This window comes from Colossoma macropomum, unplaced genomic scaffold (genome assembly GCF_904425465.1).
Source record: "Colossoma macropomum unplaced genomic scaffold, Colossoma_macropomum, whole genome shotgun sequence".
NCBI lineage: Eukaryota > Metazoa > Chordata > Actinopteri > Characiformes > Serrasalmidae > Colossoma > Colossoma macropomum.
In genome coordinates, this window is record NW_023494787.1 from 5758794 (window position 1) to 5781546 (window position 22753).

Here is a 22753-nt window from a genome sequence, read left to right on the forward strand (position 1 = left end):
GCATTTTATGAGAATTGGTACTTTTGCTCTTGGGCTTCTCCTACAGTTGCAATATGTATTTGGGATGAAACCTTCTGGCATGAATAGATGAGGTTGTCTAATTTTAATGGATAGTTTGATTTGTCCATCCAGAGTAAGAGCGTCCTCCTTGCAAGCCATCTCACATTTTAGCGCTTCACTAAGGCCATGGTGGTGACACAGCAGACTCAGAAAGTTGTGAGGGATCCATGTGCAGATTTATTAACAATGGAGCAGTCCAAAACTCGTAGTAAAAGGCAATGTAAAAAGGTCGTAACAGAGAATCCGTCCAAAAGGCCATGCAGACAGAGCAAAAGGGACAAAAAGCAACAGCAGATTCCAAATAGTCAAGCAAAAATTCAAACGCCAGACAAACAAACGCTCGGTAGTCAAATTCAAAAGACCTGGCAACACTTGGCACTGCCTGGCTGAGTTGGAGGAGTATTTAAGGTGTGACTGATAATGAGGGAGATAATGAAGTACTGGTGCCTTGGTCCTGGGAACAGGGCTAATACTCAAGAGAGAGGGCCTGGTGGCCAGATAGTGAATTACAGACAGAAGTCCTAAAGCCTGTCATTTTCTAGACATGTAAAGAAGATTCATACACAAAAATTCATACACCACACCACTTGACTGCTACACACCAACCAGTCTGTTCAGTTTAAGTTTAAAGTGTGAGGTGTGTTTATATTACTGGCAGCAGTGTTATTAATAATAACAGTGGTGGACAGTAGCTAAGGAAATGTAATTGGTTACTGTACTTAAGTAGTTTTTTTGTGTATCTGTACTTTACTGAAGTTTTTTACTGAAAGTTTTGGGAGAGTCTATTCAACATAAATGATGAACTAACCTAACTTTGTGTAAATAGACCACAATATAGAAATATGTACACATATGCAGTTGTGACTGTGTCTTTTTTCTGAATTTATACAAACACATTTCATTTATAGTAAATTAGTTTTGTCTAGTTTGTTTATGAACAGAGACCTACAGATGCAGTTTAGTAAAGGAAACTCATTTGTGAATCTGAGTTTAAAGCAAGTTTTTATTAAACTTAAACTTGTAACTAAGTTGCAAATAAATCTTAAACTGAAACTTTGCTTGTTTGTAAAGTGATTTCAAAGCCACTCAGTTCTACCTGATGGAAACTGTTTGCCTTCAGTGTTTTGTGCTTATGATAATTTTAATAGACATCAGCGTCACTAATTAATGACATTCTATTAAAAGACACTGGAGTTTTTTCACCCAAAAGAGTTGATAAAGCAAGAGTTTTGTTACAAAAATGATAATAGGACATCAGAGTCATAAATAATCTTTTAGTACTTTCACTTTCGATACTTTAGTACATTTGAAGGCAAATACTTTTGTACTTGTACTCAAGTGGAGGTCTAAAGGGAGGAACTTTTACTTTTACTGGAGTAATATTTTACCTTGGGTTTCCTTAACTCAAGTACATGGTTTGTGTACTTTGTCCACCACTGATTAATAATTCTAATAATATTTCCTTATTTATTTATTCCATTGTAGTAATATATGTAACAGTGTTACAGCTCTGACGAAAAAGCTGTTAGCATGTCTGGTTGAGCTGGTTTTGATGGTCCTGAATCTTCTGCCAGGGGGAAGTGGCTGAAAGAGGTGACGTCCAGGATGAGATGGGTCAGCTGTAATTTTGCTGATACACTTCATCAGCCTGTTGTTGTAGATGTCCTGAATCATCGGCAGATACATCCAACAATCTTCTCCACTGTCCTGATTATGTGGTGAGTTTGGTTTGTTCTTGTGAGGTAAAGGAGCCAAACCAGATGGTTATGGATGATGTGAGGATGGACGTAATGATCACTGTGTAGACCTGGGTCATCAGGCTCTGCAGCAGGTTAAATTTCTTTAGCTGTCTTATAAGCAACATTCTCAGCTGAGCTCTCTTGGTGATGGAGGCCATGTTCCTCTCCCCCTTCAGATTTCTGAATATGGTAATGCCCAGGAATTTTAGTGACTCTACAGTGGAAACCACAGAGCTGTTAATGTTGAGGCGAGAGGTGGGGGGGGGTTGCCCCTGAAGCACATCACCATCTCTATGGTCATTTGCTTGTTGAGCAGCAGGTGGTTGATGCTGCACCAGCAGACCTGCTTGTCCACTTCCCCTGTAGGCAGACTGATTGCCTTTGGCTATGAATCCCACCACAGTGGTGTCATCTGCAAACTTCAGGATCTTCACAGCCGGTTCCTTAGAGACACAGTCATTGGTATAGAGACTGAAGTGAAGAGGTAAGAGCATATAACCTTCTGGTACACCAGTACCGAGGGTCCGAGGGTCTGATGTGTGTATTCCTAGCTGCACCTGCTGTGTCCTATTTGTCAGGAAATCACTGATCCACTGGCAGATATGATCTGGCACAGCTGGGACAGTTTGACATGCAGCAGCTCTGGTACTATGGTGTTGAAAGCCGAAGTCCACAAACAGAACTCTAACGTACATTCCAGAACTGTCGAGATGCTGTACGATGAAGTGCAGGGCCAAGTTGACCGCATCATCGACAGACCTGTTAGCTCCGCACGCAAACTGCAGGAGACCCTGCAGAGGGCTTATTATGGACTTCAGGGGGGCTAGGACCAGGCGTTCAAAGACCTTCATGACTGCAGAGGTCAGGGCTAATGGCCTGTAGTCATTTAGTCCAGCAATCTTCATTGTCTTGGGGACTGGAATGATGGTTGATATTTTGAAGCACATGGGAACAGAGCGAAGCTCCAGTGATTTGTTGAAGATATTGGCGAAAATCAGTGATAGTTGGTCAGAGCAGTGCTTTAGTGTGGATGGAGAGACTCCATCTGACCCCCGAACTTTTCTTACCTTCTGTTTGCTCAAAAGCATGTTAATTTCCTGCTCATTAATAGTAAGATGAGTGGGGGGCAGAAGTGAAAGAGCCAGGGTTGGCGTGTCAGTACAAAAACAACACTGGGACATTTTCTTCGTGAAAATGTTGCTACAAAATGTGTTGATTTGTCTTAATCATGGTTTTACAGGAAGTGACGAGGGGTGATAAAAAGCAAACAGCTAACCTGTTGGGTAAGTACCGGCCCCAACAGAGACAAGAACAGCAATGGATGCATAGGAGGCATAGACACAGAGTCAAGATTCACATCATGCAGCGCGCATTATGTGAATCTTGACTCTGTGTGGCTATGCCTCCTATGCGTCCATTGTTGCTCCAGAAGTGCTGGACCAAAGACGACTGAGGGTGTGAGGCACAGGGTGATCCAGGTGTCTGTGAAATGAATCTTCTTTAAGAAGAGGGTCCAACACATCTCTGGCAGATACCCAAAATCTCTTCACTGGACCATAACCCTCACAAGCCACCAGATACTGGAGCTGACCCCTTCTCCAGGAGTGCTCTTATGGCAAATTCAGGCGCTCCATCTACCACGAGTGCTGGAGTTGGTGTGTCCAGGGTCTTGCAAAGGGTCAGGCACCACAGGCCAGAGGAGAAAGACTTGAAATGAAGGTGAGACATATAATTAAGGGGTTTATTAGAGTCTATACATCACCCTGTTGATAACCGAGGTAGATGTGAAAGGATGTGAAACAGGTAAAGGAGTGCACCAAGGAGTTCTGAGTATGTTCAGCCCAGGGAAGATACGAACATCAACCCCCCTGCCGATACCAGCAATAACAGCTGAAATACTGCCCAAGTTTTTGTTTCAGGCTCTCCATCTGACTGTTGTACTCTGGGTGATGCACAGAGGTGAGGCTGATGTTGATTCTCAAGCACAAATAGATGTGACCAGGGCCTTTGTGGTAAAGTGTAAACGTTCCAAAGTTCCAGCAGGTAACCGAAGTGGAGTTTGGGCTTGCGCACATACTAAACAAGGAGTGACATATTTTTGTTTTCTGAGTCTATAAAATACTGTCTTCTACACTTTGGTTCCATTATGAATAATACTAATCACAAACTTCAGAGCTGCAGAGAAATATCTTGTTTATAATGATAAAGGGCATTTATGAACCCCATTACAGCACAATAGACATATAAAATCCGGTACTAAACCATTTGTGTCAGAGCAATGGATAAGACAGATCATTAAAACACTTGATGTCTTTCATTTAGAGTGGATGTTAAAAATCTGGTAATGACCTTCAATATAAAAGAAGGTTACAATTTAATAATTAATACAATTTAATAAACGGTGTGAGAAAGTCTATTTCATGTATTAAACCATTGCCCAGAAAAAGTGGGAACTGCATGAGTAGTGGTTGGATTTTCTCGTGAACCGTTCCTGAGCCTAAGGGTCATCCATCTATGGCACTGACCGGAAACAATGGCTGGCATCTCTGTACTGGGATCTCTAGGGTTCACCAAACTCTGATCAATTACCAGCAGCTCTAAAACTGGTTATTCCTGTAACAGATATGAAATTATCCCTCCAATACAAAACAATCTTTACTTGAAATGAAGCTTTAGAGGTGTTAGGTAAAGTCTCACTCACCATGTTATTGCATCTTTGGCAGTTGTCTGGTCTGAGTTTACAGTTAGTACACAGATGGTCTTCACTCCCGCAATAAAACAGAGGCCAGACTGCAACTTACATCGCTTTTCTTCAGTGGATAGCTGTGTGCTACCTGCTTACATGGTCTCTGGGACTTCAACAGATGCTGAGGAGGTAGCCCTGGGTTTACCATGTGAGTGACATTAAGAAGATTGCCCAACTGGATGGCTAAGGAGATAAGCTGGCCACTATTCTTTGTATTTATAAACAGGTGGGCCTTGGGGTAGAAAAGGTTGAGAACCCCTGCTTTAGACCAATCAGGTCAATTCTGTGCCATTTTTCCTTATCATAGTACATTTACCTGTTGGAAATGAAAGAGTTAACGTTGGTCTCTGATTCAGAAGTGTATCGTAAATAGTACCGTGATGTCCTCTTATAAATTTGTGTGGTTTTATGTACCAAAAATGATAAGTGATTCATTTTGACACAACCATTTTCCAACTTCTTCACCCCTTAGAATCAAACTGCCTGTGTGTTTGTACCTTCAAGACTGCTGTATGTAAATAAGCTTGTTCTGATCTGCTTTCCTGTACTGTGCCTCATTTAAAATCGCAGTCCAGCCTGAAACATTCCTTCTAACTTCTGTGTGAATGGGCGGGGCTAAACTGCAATTGTCTGATATGTAAATGTGCTAGTTTGCACGACATCCCAAACAGGCTGTTTCATCATTGTAGTTTGCATGGATGCACTGGGGAGTGAACAGAACTTTAACAATGTTTACATAAAACTTCTCTTTAATAAAGGTGAGATAATTCTGATTTTCTGTGATATGCGCCCTTTCAAGCATAATACAGCTGTTTCTATCATTTCTAAAACAGTGATTTCACTGACTGTGTTCCTGGTTACTGCCAACGATTGGCATGTTCATCTACTACTCATGTATGTGCTGTAGTGTTTTAGTAGTTCACCTTTCTTTGGCAGTACTAAATGTACTTAATGGGCACAAACCTGAAAGAGTAAAAGACGAATGAAGAATGGAAAAAACAATTTGTGTGTACTTTATTTTCACTTTATTTTAATGTGTCAACAGAAAATGATTATTGGTAATACTGTCATATTAAAATCCATCCAACTTTTTTACATTAATAAGTAACGCATTAAATTATTTAACAATTTGTTATTGCTTCATGTCTGAAAGTGTATGTGTGTGTGTGTGTGTGTATATATATATATGTGTGTGTATGTGTGTGTATATATATATATATATATATATATATATATATATATATATATATATATATATATATATATATATATATATATATATATATATATATATATATACAAGAGGGAAATAACTGAAAAAAGACAAACTAGACAAAAACTAGAAAAAAGCACTGAAATAAGCTCTCATGGTGGCTGTGTTTGAAACAACACACTGTTTACTGTACTGGTACTGTGCTTACTCCTCATATCATTATGCTGTACAGAATCCAGTATGCTATAAGTACCATCATGTGGTATATACCCTCCTAAAGAGTATGGGCATGACTAAACTCTACCAAAACAGTGACATACAGTCAGGGCTCCCCCCAGACCTGTATACTTCCCTATGATCACACCAGCAACAAAACCACATGAGATCTGCAGTATTTTCACTGTACTTTGATGCCAGTTCTTATGTTTCCAGGCTTTTGCTAAAAGAGCACCAACTACTGCTGCTGAAAACCCTGTTAGGAATCCACGACTAAAAGTTATAACATCTACAGAGCTTTTGTTCTGTACATTAATGCCTCCCATGAATATACTTACTGCACTGATTAGATAGATACACTTCTTTTGTGACTGAATCCCCAGTGTAGTTCTTTTTAACCATGCCATGACTGAGTCAGCATGGTGGAACATCTCCAGCGTATAGCAGCTGTTCCCATTAGCAGCCACCATGGAGTCTGTTTGCTGGATCTTTATTGTTCAGTACATGGTATCGTCCACCACATTCATCTACTAGATTTGATAGTCTTCTGTTTTTTTCTAATCTGTTCCTCAATCGGAGAATCACGTTGCTTGTCTCCATGTGTGAACACGATAACCGTGTATCTCAGAGCTTCCTCACCGAATGTCTGCTTAAACAGTGACACAATGTCTGCTTCTTGCTCAGTGAAAGTGTCCAGTGTGAGAATGAAAAGGAGGGCATGCAGCCCTGGAGAAGACCATTTCACTCCTTTCTCAATTTCCACTCTCAGATCTTTCCTCGATAGCTTCAAATTATAGAAATTAGGGCTGTCAACCACACTAACTGTCCTGTTAGCGACAGTGCTACTTTGTTTGATGCATGTGTTTGTCAATGAAGACATGCTGGGACCAGAGCGAAATGCATCTCTACCCAAAATAGTATTTCCAGCTGAACTCGATCCAGCACCTGTTTTCCCCACCAGCAGAAGCCGGAGCTCAGGATCAGCCCCACCTTCACTGTGAGTCCACATCACTGCAAAACTGAACAAAAACATGAAAAAAAAATACATTTATAAGGAGAAAAACATACTTGATGTAACTTTGATATCACGTGTATTTTACTGCAGACAGATGAAAACAAAGTACAGTTTCAGACTGTTTCAAGGACATTTATTTATATTATTTTAGCTTTTCATCACCTACGGTACATAATAACATTAAAATATTTAGAGAATCTGGAGAATCTCTGTATAAAAGATACAAGGCTGAAAACTGTTATTTATTGGCCGTGATCTTTGGGCCCTCAGACGGCACTGCTTTAAAAATAGAAATGATTCTGTAGTGAAAATCACTGCATGGGCTCAGGAACACTTCTGAAAAACACTGTCTGTGAACACAGTTCATCACTGCATCCACAAATGGTAAGTAAAACTCTAAAATGCAAAGAAGAAATCATATATAAAACAAGATCCAGAAATGCTGCCACCTTCTCTGGGCCGGAGTTAATTTAAAATGGACTGAGGGGAAGTGGAAAAGTGTCCTGTGGTCCGACGAATCAACATTTGAAATTCCTTTTGGAAATCATGGACACTGTGTCCTCCGGGCTAAAGACCAGTCAGCTTGTTATCAGTGCACAGTTCAAAAGCCAGTATTCTTGATGGTATAGGGGGGCATTAGTGCACATGAAATGGGTGATGTGAACATCTGTGAAGGCACCATTAATGATGAATAATGTATACAAGTTTTACTACAAAATATGCTGCCGTGACTGTGACAACAAATTTAAAATGGGCATATATTTTTCAAAAAACAATCAGATTTCTTCAACATTTGATTTGTTGTCTTTGTAGTATTTTCTTTTGAAAATATGGTTTACATGATTTGCATCATTGCATTCTATTTTTATTTACTTATTTTTATTTATTTTGCACAGCATCCCAACCAATATATATATATATATATATATATATATACAATTAAAAAAAAAATATTCAAGGTAATTTTGCCTCCATATTTCCACCTATTTATGTTGGGTGGAATGTACACATGAAGTGGATATTCTTCTCAAATCAGCAAGTAATTAAAAATGTATCTGATGTACATATACTGTAAGTGTTGTTATTCATCTCATAAGACCATAAGATTACATACATAATTCAACATTCATAATAAATAATGTCACCTAATTCACTGCATATTAACTGAAACTCATATAACACTAGAAATGGCAGTTCAAGGCAAAGACACTTCTGTTCTAAAGTGCTGGTTCTGATGTGCACATGGGTGTTCTACACTCACATAATGCACACCTCCCTAACAGGGTGGAAATATTTCATAGCTCCTTCTAACATCTATGCACTGTCACAGTCTACATTAACTGCTCCCTTACATAACAAGAAACTATTTTCACACACAGTGTGATTTAACAACTTTCAACGTCTTATTGGGGTTCAAAATGCTCCACATACAAGGAATGACCCAGGTAATAAAACGAGTCCGTGTTTCATTTGGTGGAATTTTATTCATCACTGACCACGTGCACTGAAACAAACCGGGAGCATTGAGGCTTTTAAAAGACACTAAACGCTTATTTTATGTTGAGGTAATATGAAAATCAACCACTATTAGAGGAGAGGAAGAATGAAGTTACTCACGAAACAGCGGTGCAGTTAAAGTCCAGCTCTGTGTCAGAAAGTGCAGTTCAGTCCTCCAGCGGTCAACCTACAATGAAACCATTCATCACTTCAGTTTCAGGTAATGAATGCAAAGAAGATCTACAAAGAAAATCTGTGGATCAGCAGATTCTTCCATACATACAGCACTGTCTTCTGGATGTGTGTCTCCAACGCAGCACCAGCTCACAGTGAAGGTTCTACTTTCACTTTTGACGACAGACGCAGAGTCAGAGGACTGTGAGCTGGGAAGGACGGCACACGAACATGGCTGAGTTTTTAAAGAACTTCAACAGTCCAGAACAAGCGCGGGGTCTCCTAACAAATGATTCCACCCAGCAACCGGTCATACCACGCATGCGCACGTCGTTAGTATCCTAGAGTAACTTTTAACATTTTATCATGTTTTTATATTAATTCTTCTTTACTTCAAGTGTATTATAGAGGCTTAGTTTAATAATTAAATACTTTCCTTTGATAACGGGATTTAGGCTATGAAATATCCTACATATAGTTTTACTACAGGTATTTTTTCTGATGAGGTGATTACCCTGCTGAAAAAGGACCATTAGACACCATTAGGATGATAACCTAATGATTTTGCTTTCTAATGAAAATTATTTTTAATTGCTTCCACTAATTTCCAGTAGAACACATTTAGATCCCATTAATAAACCATCAAATGCATTTAGAATCAACAGTTGGTCACCTCACCTAAAAAAATAAAAAAAATAAATTAGAAAACCACCAGGAACCAACAGAAATACTTAATGGTTTCAGTGTTTTTTTTGTAGCAGGTAGCAGATATCAAAATATCCTATATCCTAAATATCCTACTTATGCTGGTAGTATTTTCTGATGAGGTCATTCAGGTCATCAAACCCTTGCCTATAGTTTTGATGCAAGTAGCATTTCTGATGAAAAGGTGATTTAGGCTATGAAAATGTTCTACCTATAATAGATTTAACCTATAATACCTACAATAGTTTTATGCAGAGATCTACCTATAAATATGCGCTATGGAAAGGCATTTCAAAAAGATAGACAATTATCCAAAGAGGTGAACAACACATTATGGTTTTAGATAAATATTATTTTACAATATGGAGGAGCTGATAAGGGTTTTTTTTTAAACTCATCCTGTATAATTCAGTGGTTCTTTGTACTTTTTGGTAGGATTCCTATATTTTGGTTTTCAGAGAAGAGGACACTGGGGGCACAAAAGCTTCACAGAGCAGTGTGTAGAAAGCAAATTTCAAAATAAAAGCAAAGGCAAATGCCAGACATTTTACACTATATTTCCAGAAGTATTCACTCACCCATCCAAATCATTGAATTCAGGTGTTCCAATCACTTCCATGGCCACAGGTGTATAAAACCAAGCACCTAGGCCTGCAGACTGCTTCTACAGACATTAGTGAAAGAACGGGTCGCTCTCAGGAGCTCAGTGAGTTCCAGCGTGGTACTGTGATAGGATGCCACCTGTACAACAAGTCCAGTCGTGAAATTTCCTCACTACTAAATATTCCACAGTCAACTGTCAGTGGTATTATAACAAAGTGGAAGCGATTGGGAACGACAGCAACTCAGCCACAAAGTGGTCGGCCACGTAAAATGACAGAGCGGGGTCAGCAGATGCTGAGGCTCATGGTGCGCAGAGGTCGCCAACTTTCTGCAGAGTCAATCGCTACAGACCTCCAAACTTCATGTGGCCTTCAGATTAGCTCAAGAACAGCGTAGAGAGCTTCATGGAATGGGTTTCCATGGCCGAGCAGCTGCATCCAAGCCTTACATCACCAAGCGCAATGCAAAGCGTCGAATGCAGTTGTGTAAAGCGCCGCCACTGGACTCTAGAGCAGTGGAGACGTGTTCTCTGGAGTGACCAATCACGCTTCTCCATCTGGGAATCCGATGGACGAGTGGGGGTTTGGCGGTTGCCAGGAGAACGGTGGAGGGGGGATTATGGTGCGGGGGTGTTTTTCAGGAGTTGGGCTCGGCCCCAACTTTGTGGGAACAGTTTGGGGACGGCCCCTTCCTGTTCCAACATGACTGCACCCCAGTGCACAAAATAAGGTCCATAAAGTCATGGATGAGCGAGTTTGGTGTGGAAGAACTTGACTGGCCTGCACAGAGTTCTGACCTCAACCCAATAGAACACCTTTGGGATGAATTAGAGCGGAGACTAAGAGCCAGGCCTTCTCGTCCAACATCAGTGTCTGACCTCACAAATGTGCTTCTGGAAGAATGGTCAAAAATGCCCATAAACACACTCCTAACCCTTGTGGAAAGCCTTCCTAGAAGAGTTAAAGCTGTTATAGCTGCAAAGGGTGGGCCGACATCATATTAAACCCCATGGATTAAAAATGGAATGTTACTCAAGTTCATATGTGTGTGAAGGCAGACGAGCGAATACTTTTGGAAATATAGTGTATGCAATGTAGAAATCCTAGCTGGACGTGATTTTTGGGTCCTTATAGCAAAGCACATGACTTTTACATATGAATAAACGCTTGTGGATTTTGCACACCTCAGACGTTACTATTTTTAATGTCAGATGATCACATATTCACGTTTATATGTTAGTAACACAGTAATTTACCAGGTTTTAATCATTTGAACAGACATGCCAGGAAAGTCTACAACAACCTAAAACAATGACTGGATTGTCTGGAGCAATACAAATATTCAGTTAACTCCAAATAAACCAGCATAAGCATATTACCATGCATTAAAATCAGGGTAATCTTCATATTTAATAATAATAATAATAGCAACAACAACAAAAACAATAATAACAGTAGTAATAATAATAATAATAATGGTGGATCATTCTCAGCACTGCAGTAACACTGACGTGGTGGTGGTGTGTTAGTGTGTGTTGTGCTGGTACAAGTGGATCAGACACAGCAGTGCTGCTGGAGTTTTTAAACACTGTGTCCACTCACTGTCCACTCTATTAGACACTCCTACCTTGTCAGTCCATCTTGTAGATGTAAAGTCAGAGACGATAGCTCATCTGCTGCTGCACAGTTTGTGTTGGTCATCCTCTAGTCCTTCATCACTGGTCACAGGACGCTGCCCACAGGACGCTGCCCACAGAATGCCACCCACAGAATGCTGCCCACAGGACGCTGTTGGCTGGATATTTTTGGTTGGTGGACTATTCTCAGTCCAGCAGTGACACTGAGGTGTTTAAAAACTGCAGCATGCACTGTTGTGTCTGATCCACTCAGACCAGCATCAAGGCATTCAAGAAATATAAATAAAATTATTGCAGTGGTCAGGATGTTAAGGGTAATAATAATAAAAAAAAATTAAGCCAGGATGCAAATGGCATCTGCTCTTTGGTCAGATCACTAAGCCTTAATTGTCACAGTGGTGTCTTTGGTGAATATGGTTGTGTAAAGGCAAACTACCACATTGTTTTGATATTAGAAAATCCAGATTTGTCACTAATGGCCCAGCACAGGGTCTCAGTGGCTCTAAAGTGTCTGGTCATCACAGCAGTCATAGATCAGTATAGTTTCCCTGATTATTCCAGTTTAAGCTGCTGCGATACACTTGGAAGGTTTTAAGGGTGACAAAACAAGACGAGCTGCTAAAGGTTTAAGTCCCTCCCCAAACCAAATGAACTCCACTATGTCGCCCTTGTGACTCTCCTTCTATGGCTTTTATGCCTCCACAAGGTGGGCAGAGGTGGTCTCCACAGGATGGAGCATGTAATTAATAAAATTAATAAAAACAGTCATTCCAAACTTTTGAGTGGTGTATATCATAGACATTAAATCAACATGAATGAATAATGTGGAGACATTGAATGAGAAAAGAATTTTATTTTCATTCTTCTTGATACACAGACACTTTCTTATCTGTTAGACTTTGAAGATTAAACATATACACAAATGAGTCTATAAATCATTACTTTAACTATGGTACTTTTCATTTAAAACACCTGAAACTGAAGAAATGTAATTAAACAAAGAACATTTGTCACCAGAAGAAGTACAAGAACGTCAGGAATATAATTAAATAAACAAAAGGACACAATCAGCGTCACATTTATTAAATAATAATTATAGACCCATTATGTTCTTTTGTAGGGGTTCTTGTTTTTATGTTGTTTTCAAATTAATGCTTCATTACCCTAAAATAATATGTTTAGGGTGAAAAGCTTGATTAATATAGGCTGTAATTATATGAACTCAAACCATCTTAATGAAGACACAAAGTGACATGCTGAGCCACAGAAATACCCCAACACACACAACTCTTTCAGTAGAGAGTCTTTGTTGAGCTAAAATCTGATTAAATCAGAAGCAGAAGACAAAACTACATATGATGAGCTTTATAAACACAAATCTAGCCATCAAGTTTTTATAACATCTTTATAACATCTTACTCACTTCTTCTGTCACTGAGTATTTCTCTTCCCTTGAGGATTTTAGCCAACAAGTGATGCGTTACTGAGATTTTTATAAGCTGAGCAAGTATTTCTTGCCACAAATCTCATCATGTAAGTTCTCTGGCTCTTTATCGCCGTGGGTAAAGAGAACGATTGTGTACTTTGACACTTCTCTCCCAAAAACCTTGAATAACAAGGGGTAAGGGGGCAGAAAGAGAGAGAGATAGAAATTAACCTTACATTTTCCACATTAATGCAACTATTAATACATTTAATAGCAGGAAATTTTTGCAACCTTTTTGTGGCAGGATTTCCTATCATTGTGCATTCTTAAACACACACACACACACACACACACACACACACCACTCAATGATAAATAAATGGAAATCTTTGGACTTTCTGTTTTGATATTAGAAAATCCAGATTTGTCACTAATGGCCCAGCACAGGGTCTCAGTGGCTCTAAAGTGTCTGGTCATCACAGCAGTCATAGATCAGTATAGTTTCCCTGATTATTCCAGTTTAAGCTGCTGCGATACACTTGGAAGGTTTTACGGGCGACAAAACAAGACGAGCTGCTAAAGTTTTAGGGAGGCCCTTGTTTCACTTTCTGCCACTAAACCTCTGTTAATATGTCCCTTTCTGTCCGCACCCCAGACTACAGATCATAGGTAAATGCCTTAGTAATGCTACATATATATATTATATAACACTCCTGTTCTAAGAGGTGGTAACTCACCATTCAGCTTTTCCACAGTTCAGGTGTTGACTGTGTGAGGACTGACTGTACCTGTATGAACACAGTGATGTCTCGCCTCATGATATCAGTGAAGCTGGTTGGACTTCATACTGAGAGTCAACAACAACAGATTCACACTTAAAATCAACTCTAGACCTTTTTTCTGTTTACTTGTATGTGATCTAATGACGTAATGACACACAGCTGGCCATGGAACAGCTGAGCAGCCAACTGAGACCATAAAAATGGGGGGCTATGTTTGAAAATGGTTGCAATTCCTAAAATGACATCCCAATATTAATGGAACTAACTGTATGCCGGCTTCCAGGTTTAAGTCCCTCCCCAAACCAAATGAACTCCACTATGTCGCCCTTGTGACTCTCCTTCTATGGCTTTTATGCCTCCACAAGGTGGGCAGAGGTGGTCTCCACAGGATGGAGCATGTAATTAATAAAATTAATAAAAACAGTCATTCCAAACTCTTGAGTGGTGTATATCATAGACATTAAATCAACATGAATGAATAATTCCTAGGCTACTATTCAGTACTATCTCTAAATTAACTAATAATCAAGCAGCTACTGAAGCCCAAATACCATCAGCCTACAGCAGCACTGACTTCATGAACTTCTTCAATAATAAAATTGAATTGATTAGGCACAAAATTCAAAATGCGCAGCATTGCAGTGCAGCATCCTATAAACCTAATCTAGATCTAGAGTGCAGTATAACCACTACAGAGACGCTGGAGTCTTTTGCTTTACTCCAACAAACAGAGCTCGTCCAAATTATTTCATCTACAAAAACAACGACTTGTATACTAGATCCTATTCCTACAGGTTTACTTAAAGATGTTTTGCCAGAAATAACTAAGCCCTTTCTAATTATAATAAACTCTTCTCTCAGCCTCGGGTATGTTCCAAAATCTCTTAAATTAGGTGTAATTAAATCCTTAATAAAGAAACCTAGTCTTGACCCCTCTGAGCTATCAAACTATAGACCTATTTCAAATCTTCCCTTTTTATCAAAAATTTTAGAGAAAGCAGTGGCAAAACAATTATGTTCCCATCTGCATAGGAGTAGTATATATGAAAAATTTCAGTCCGGCTTCAGGCCTCACCATAGTACCGAAACAGCGTTAGTGAAAATTGTAAATGATGTTTTATTATCCGCTGACAAAGGAAACATATCCTTACTGGTTTTACTCGATCTTAGTGCAGCATTTGACACAATAGACCATTCCATTCTATTAGACAGGCTTGAGAAACTAGTCGGAGTGACAGGTAAAGCTCTTTCGTGGTTCAAATCTTACCTTAGTGATCGCTTTGAGTTTGTTAATGTAAATGGTGAACCATCAGCTCTCACAAGAGTAAAGTATGGTGTTCCACAGGGTTCTGTCTTAGGACCCATGTTATTTACCTTATATATGCTACCACTAGGTACCATCATTAGAAAACATGGCATCAGTTTCCACTGCTATGCCGATGATACACAATTATATATTTCAGCTAAACCAGAGGACAAAACTGAACTTAATAAGATAGAGGACTGTGTAAAAGACATTAAAGAATGGATGTCAAGTAACTTCCTTTTACTAAATTCGGACAAAACAGAAGTTCTTCTTCTTGGTCCAAAAGCTGCTAGGGATAATCTGCCTACGTTTACTCTTAATCTTGATAGTTTCTCAATTGCACCAGGCACATCTGTAAAAAGCCTTGGTGTCACGATTGATCCCAGTCTGGCCTTCGATGAGCATATTACCAATATTACCAGAATAGCTTTCCTCCACCTGCGTAACATCGCTAAATTAAGAAATGCACTGTTGCTACAGGACGCAGAAACGTTAGTTCACGCCTTCATCACGTCCAGGTTAGATTACTGTAACGCTCTGCTTTCTGGTTGTTCCAGCCAAAACCTTAACAAGCATCAGTTAGTCCAGAACGCTGCAGCCAGAGTTCTCAGCAAAACCAGGAAATTTGACCACATTAGCCCAATTTTGTGTACCTTACATTGGTTGCCAGTTAAATTCCGCATTGAGTACAAAATTCTTCTACTGACGTATAAAGCTTTGAATGGCCTTGATCCTCAGTACCTCAGTGACCTTATTTCCTATTATCAACCGACACGCCCACTTAGATCACAAGCTGCTGCTCATTATTAGTACCCAGAATAAATAAAGTTACGTCAGGGGGAGGAGCCTTTTCATACAAAGCCCCCCAGCTTTGGAATAGCCTACCAGTCTGTGTTCGGGACTCAGACACAGCCTCCATCTTTAAGTCTAGGCTAAAAACTTACCTGTTTAGTCGAGCCTTTGGTTAATTTGTTTTTCTAACTATGTCCCTCCCATCCCCCCTCCCCTCTACCCCCCCCCCTTCCCCCTCCCCCTCTCCTTCCCTGAGCTGAGCGGCTGCCTGTCCTAAGAGGGTCTGACCTGAGATGCGGCCGGCGCACTGCACAGTGGTGTTAAACTGTATCCACTATACTGTTTTGTGTCTGTCCTCTTATCCGGTGTCGACCAGAGGAGGATGGGTTCCCCTTTTGAGTCTGGTTCCTCTCAAGGTTTCTTCCTTGCCACTGTCACCAAGGCTTGTTCACTGGGGGCGTGGACCTGGATTCTCTGTAAAGCTGCTTTGTGACAACATCTGTTGTAAAAGGCGCTATATAAATAAATTTGACTTGACTTGACTAATGTGGAGGCATTGAATGAGATAAAAGACAGAATTTTATTTTCATTCTTCTTGATACACAGACACTTTCTTATCTGTTAGACTTTGAAGATTAAACATATACACAAATGAGTCTATAAATCATTACTTTAACTATGGTACTTTTCATTTAAAGCACCTCAAACTGAAGAAATGTAATTAAACAAAGAACATTTGTCACCAGAAGAAGTACAAGAACATCAGGAATATAATTAAATAAACAAAAGGACACAATCAGCGTCACATTTATTAAATCATAATTATAGACCCGTTATGTTCTTTTGTAGGGGTTCTTGTTTTTATGTTTTCAAATAAATTCTTCATTACCCTAAAATAATATGTTTAGGGTGAAAAGCTTGATTAATATAGGCTGTAATTATATGAACTCAAACCATCTTAATGAAGACACAAAGAGACATGCTGAGCCACAGAAATACCCCAACACACACAACTCTTTCAGTAGAGTCTTTGTTGAGCTAAAATCTGATTATATCAAAAGCAGAAGACAAAACTACATATGATGAGCTTTACAAACATCAAATCTAGCCATCAAGTTTTTATAACATCTTTATAACATCTTACTCACTTCCTCTGTCACTGAGTATTTCTCTTCCCTTGAGGATTTTAGCCAACATGAAGAGCTGAATAAGCCTGGCCAAATATCGCCATTTCAACACATGACATACACCCTTCAAGTTGTGTAGCAGCGCTACAGCCTGTTTGACATGCTCTTTCAAATGAAGCACGTATTGCTTTGATTGCAGCCTGGAAAAACTCCTTCAATCTCTCCCAGAAGGGAAAAACTCCTTCAATCTCTCCCAGAAGGGAAAAACTCCTTCAATCTCTCCCAGAAAGCTTCCCATGTGGAGCGATTTGCCTGTCTAAACAGCTCACTGGTGTAGTGACTTCCTCCGTTCTGTGTCACCATTCTGTCTATCATCTCCAGTAACTCAGTGACCTGCCCTCTGTTTCTCTGTTTATTATTAAAGACGTGATACCGGCCCCCCACACTGCTGGATGAACCCGGACAAGTATTTGTTACTACGAATCTCATCATGTAAGTTCTCTGGCTCTTTATCGCCGTGGCTAAAGAGAACGATTGTGTACTTTGACACTTCTCTCCCAAAAACCTTGAATAACTGCTGAGCTGCATTAAATTCCTGTTCTGTAAATTTCTGACTAACTGGCACCACATAAAGGAAAGCGTGAGGCCCTGGTCTGGATAAATGGACACTTCTGCCAAGCTGTTCAGCCAAGGCTTCTTTTGGCAAAGTCGTGTTGTAAAAGCCTGGTGTGTCGACCACAGACACTGTCCTTCCTCCAATCTGTGTTTCCTCAATGCTGCTGAACTGCGTTACAGAGCTTAAACTGTTCTTAGAAATGAACACTTCTCTTCCCAGGATGGTGTTCCCAGTAGCACTCTTTCCAGTTCCTACGATCCCCAACAGCACTATATTTAATGCTGAATGTAGATAGAGTAGGGGGGGGGGCAGAAAGAGAGAGAGTGAGAAATTAACCTTACATTTTCCACATTAATGCAACTATTAATACCTTTAATAGCAGGAAATTTTTGCAACCATTTTGTGGCAGGATTTCCTATCATTGTGCATTCTTAAAAACACACACACACACACACACACACACACACACACACACACACACACACACACACACACCACTCAATGATAAATAAGTGGAAATCTTTGGACTTCCTGACACAAGACATCCCCTCTATATCTACAAGGGCATCACTAACCATGAAGTTTGCTTCCGGGAAGGTCTGGAGTTTGTGTTGAGTTCATAAGAGATATACTGAGCTCATACTGGGCCACACGGTGGAACGTCTACAAGGTGCAAGAGTTTTTAAAGTTCAGTGTGCCTGTATTTCACTAGTCACAGAGAGACCACCAACAACGATTCCTAAAGCTGCTACATTTGTGCTTCACTTTCCTGAATAGCACAGACAGGTCACTACAATATGGTCTAAATATTGAAGCATCAGAGAATTTTACTCATGACAGTTGACAAAAAGGCATACAGTGAGCTCGGCATCATTGCATTGCTGTACTGTATTGTTTGTGTTGTTTCAATATAAGAAACGTCATCACCACATTTATCTCATAGAAGACTTTACATATTTTTCACTTGAGCTCCGCATTTTGAGGAAAACTGAGGCAAGTTTAGATAAAATGTGAGTGAAATCACAGCCAGCAGTTCGTTCTCCAGCTCCTTACACTAAATTCCCAAACTCTCATCACCACTGAGCAGCTTTTTTTTTTCTTTTTTTTTTTTATTGTGGCAGTTTTATGGCTCAGTCTGATTAGGTCAGACTCTGAAGATCAGACTACACGTTTGGCGAATGGATTTGGGTTCATTTCTGGCTGATTCCAGGTTGTTCAGCTGTTCTTCTGTCTCAGCTGCCGACTGAAAAGCTGCTCAGTGGTGATGACAGTTTGGGAATTTAGTGTAGTCTCATCTTCAGAGTCTGACCAAATCGGCTGTCGGTCAAATGTGATCTTAAAAGTGTCCATTTTCTGTTTGTGGCAAAGTAAGAAGTAAAAATGTTCAAACGGCTGAGCGTCTCCTACAGCTGTCTAAGTCGTTGCTTAGCAATGGCGTCTTAGTGGAGTGATGATCAGCCTCTGTGGCTGGAACTAACTCTTGTTTGTGTGTGTGTGTGACACACACAAAACAGTTTTATATTTATACAGGAAATATTTAATGAACATTGATATATATGGAATGAACTTTGATATATACAATAAACATTGATATACATGGAATGAACATTGATATATATGGAATGAACTTTGATATATACAATGAACATTGATATATATGGAATGAACATTGATATACATGGAATGAACATTGATATATATGGAATGAACTTTGATATACATGGAATGAACATTGATATACATGGAATGAACTTTGATATATATGGAATGAAAATTTATATATATTGAATGAACCTTGATGTACATGGATCGAACATTGAGATTAAAAAATGATATATATAAAAAATAATATAATTCATAAAATGTTTTGTTTAGACAGAGAGGGACTTTTGTGTTTGCTCTGTTATTTTGTGTCCAGCTCAGAGTTAGGGAGAGTGTGTTTGTGTTTGGTGACCCTCAGAAGAAAGAGTAGGGCTAGGAGTGACCGACCTCAATTTTCAGTTGCTTTTCAAGTGGCACTGTTTTCCCTTGATCTCAATAAAAGAGCATTTTTCAAACAGAAGTTATGGCCTTATCTGACTCTTCTTCTGCACCATGTCAAATTATATATATATTGAAACTCCACACAGCTGTGTCTTCACATCATATATCAGCCACTCTCAGGTCCACGGGATGACTGTGTATAGATACTGGTCACTTTATTAGAATTCCCTTCCTTTAAGCTCCACCTGGAGTTTGTTAATGCCCATTTATTGATGTACAGTTTTTCTTGGCCATCCTCAACCCTTCAACAGTGACTTTCATTCAATATATATCAATGTTCATTCCATATATATCAAAGTTCATTCCATATGTATCAATGTTCATTAAATATTTCCTGTTTGGCTTGCCATATATGTGTATGTGCGTGTGTGTGTGTGTGTGTGTGTGTGTGTGTGTGTGTGTGTGTATGTATATATATATATAATATGTATGTATATATGTATATGTATATACGTAAAAGCAGCGTGTGAGCGATGAAGTAACTTGTTCAAAGGTAGAAGAGAAAAGTTGAACAGAACGCTTGCAAATACGAAACACAAAGGCAATTGAAAAGGAATTTGAAAATGATTCCTTTTACTTTAAGTTTCATTATGTAAAACAGGCTGAAGGTAAGATGTGCTGAAACTTTAGTCAGCTGCAATCATTTGTGAATCCACCTGATATTACCTGGTATAATTATGGATTTTCATCATATCACTATAATCTGTAACTACTCCAAAAATTCAGTAAACTATGTTTAGGGTGGTTTAATCTATGATACATCCCTTTATCATCAGCTCTTGGTTACCTAAGTTCAACTGAACTGAAAACAAATTAATATGGCATCTTTTCTGTACATCCTGTTAAATTTGAATTAGTTCAGTGCGTATTGTACTTTTCTATACTCACGGTTTCTGGGTTCCATGATGGGGCTTCTCCTTAGATTTTTTGGTGTGACTCTCACCTTTCACTGGCCACATAAAGAGAAACAAGTAATAGTATTAAGTTTTAAATGGCTGCCGTTGTGGTTGCAGGTAAGGGAAAAGCCTCCAGTAAGTCCAGCTAAATCCAAATAAATATAAGTCTAAGCTTTATCCTTTTCATGTTGTTCAGGTGCATTAACCGTGCTCTGGGTGTTGAAGAGCAAAGCAGATAAAAAAAAAAAAACTCCCGCATATAAGATGATTATAAGAAGATTGAATCAGTACAACTTGAAATATGATGTAGGTCAACCACTTAAAGAAATGAAAGTGTGTGAGGTGTTATTGTGCCAAATTATAGCCAGTTTTGCTTAAAACGTGTATCAAGTATCACCAATTTATAGGAAAATTTAATTTAAATTTCCAAAATTTCAATTTTCATTTACGTTTCATTCCAAAATTCATTATATCCGTAGTTCCATTTTTGGTCAGGGTACACGCTAATTCGACTATTCATCTGTCTTTGTCATACGATTTTTTTTTTATATTAATGACCATCTTCTGCTGTGCCTCAAAAGGAGTGATGGGGGAATGAAATTTTTTCCCATTCAGACATGAACACTAATGTTGCTGTTATACCAGTAAATATACTTCTGCATGACTCCTCAACACTACATTCACCTATGGAAGCATTATTAAGCATCTCTTTCTAACTCTGCAAACATAAGACACTATTAGAACAGCAGTGTCTGTTCAGTGCATTAAACTAAGTTAAATAAACTAAAATAAAGAGAGGCTATATGTTTAAAGAAATAAACATATACTATCCATATATACTTTCCCTGAAAAGTCTTTTCAAAGGTAATCCACAGTGTTCTCTAACTGTGTAGGCTGCTCTCTTCTGTGGACAGGACCTGTGTGACAACTTTAATTGTGAATAGCCATTTAATCTACAAATAGTGCTGTATTTTATTATAGAATTTTCAGTCTCATTATATAAAAAATGCTTGTAGATGAGTATCATCACTGGATACAGTAATAACTGTACTAAAACGAAGATTCAGTGTACAATATGTACAAAACAATGTTACTGAAAATAATAATAATAATGTAAAATTACATCTGAGAAATATGTAAAAGCTAAATTTTAGGGAAAAATCTGACTGACTGTAATCTTGTACATGACCTTGTTAAGTACATGTTTGACAAAGAACTATTTTAGAGTGCACTTTTACATTTAATAGGTCTCGGCCTTTAATAGATGACATAAGTAATCTTTAAAAGATACATTAAATAATCAAATTCACATGGTTTCAAAATATTCTAAATATTCATTCATGACAAATTGAACGCTGTCAACTGGACTACAGTGTTTAACATTATCATTGCTGTTTAATTGACTAATGTCAGAAAGTGTGAACATTGACTCTTTCCTACCTCTGTAGCAGAGCTGTGCACTTGCGTGTTTCAGGTTGAAAGTGGGGGTGATATGTTGTGTGTATCTGTGTGTCCTTTATACGGGGACAGGGTGGGGCTCTGTTTTCAGTTCTTTTAGTTTCAGTTCAAGGTTTCATTTGTCAGTGCTTTATTGTCATATCAGTCGATACTTGACTGAGAGGAATTTCTTTCAGTCCACACACAAACAATATCCACTCATACACAAAACATCCTTAATCTCAATAAAATGACAAACACTGATAAATAAGGTAAAGCTTGTGGAGAGGAGTTCAGAAGGCTGATAGTGGAAGGGTGGGCACTGCTACTAAATCGAGATGTTCTATATAAGATTCTTTGAAACGTTTTTTGCCAGAAGGGAGCTTTTTAAAAAGGTGCTGTGCTGGGAGTGAGTTATCCGCAGATATTTAATGCTTTCTTTTCCATCCTTTTGATGTATATAGAGGTGGTAGATGGAAGTTTGCATAGATTTTAGAGGCAGTACACACCACTTTCTCTCGCTGCTCTCTTTCATGTGCTGTTGTCTCTGCAAGAGGTCTCTGTCATGATCTTCACATGTTCACTACTGCAACTTAGTCACCATTTCTGAGCCCATAAAATGCAAAGAACTCTCAGAGAGCAAAGAGTTACTGAATCATGACCGGTAACTTCATTTAATCATCATTCAAGTATAATGTTGCTTCTTAATTACTTTTTCACCCTG

At 38.9% G+C, this 22753-nt stretch overlaps 1 long non-coding RNA gene and 1 pseudogene across 1 annotated transcript; both read right to left on the minus strand.

Moving 5' to 3' along the window:
* Positions 1 to 5924: 5924 nt before the first annotated feature.
* LOC118805007 lies at positions 5925 to 8898 on the minus strand. The gene is made up of 3 exons (XR_005007022.1): positions 8770 to 8898; positions 8607 to 8673; positions 5925 to 6993 (listed from the first exon to the last, which is right to left on the minus strand). It is a non-coding gene; the product is annotated as an uncharacterized LOC118805007 (long non-coding RNA).
* Positions 8899 to 16471: 7573 nt separating this feature from the next.
* On the minus strand, positions 16472 to 22077 carry LOC118805008 (annotated as a pseudogene).
* Between the last annotated feature and the right edge of the window lie 676 nt (positions 22078 to 22753).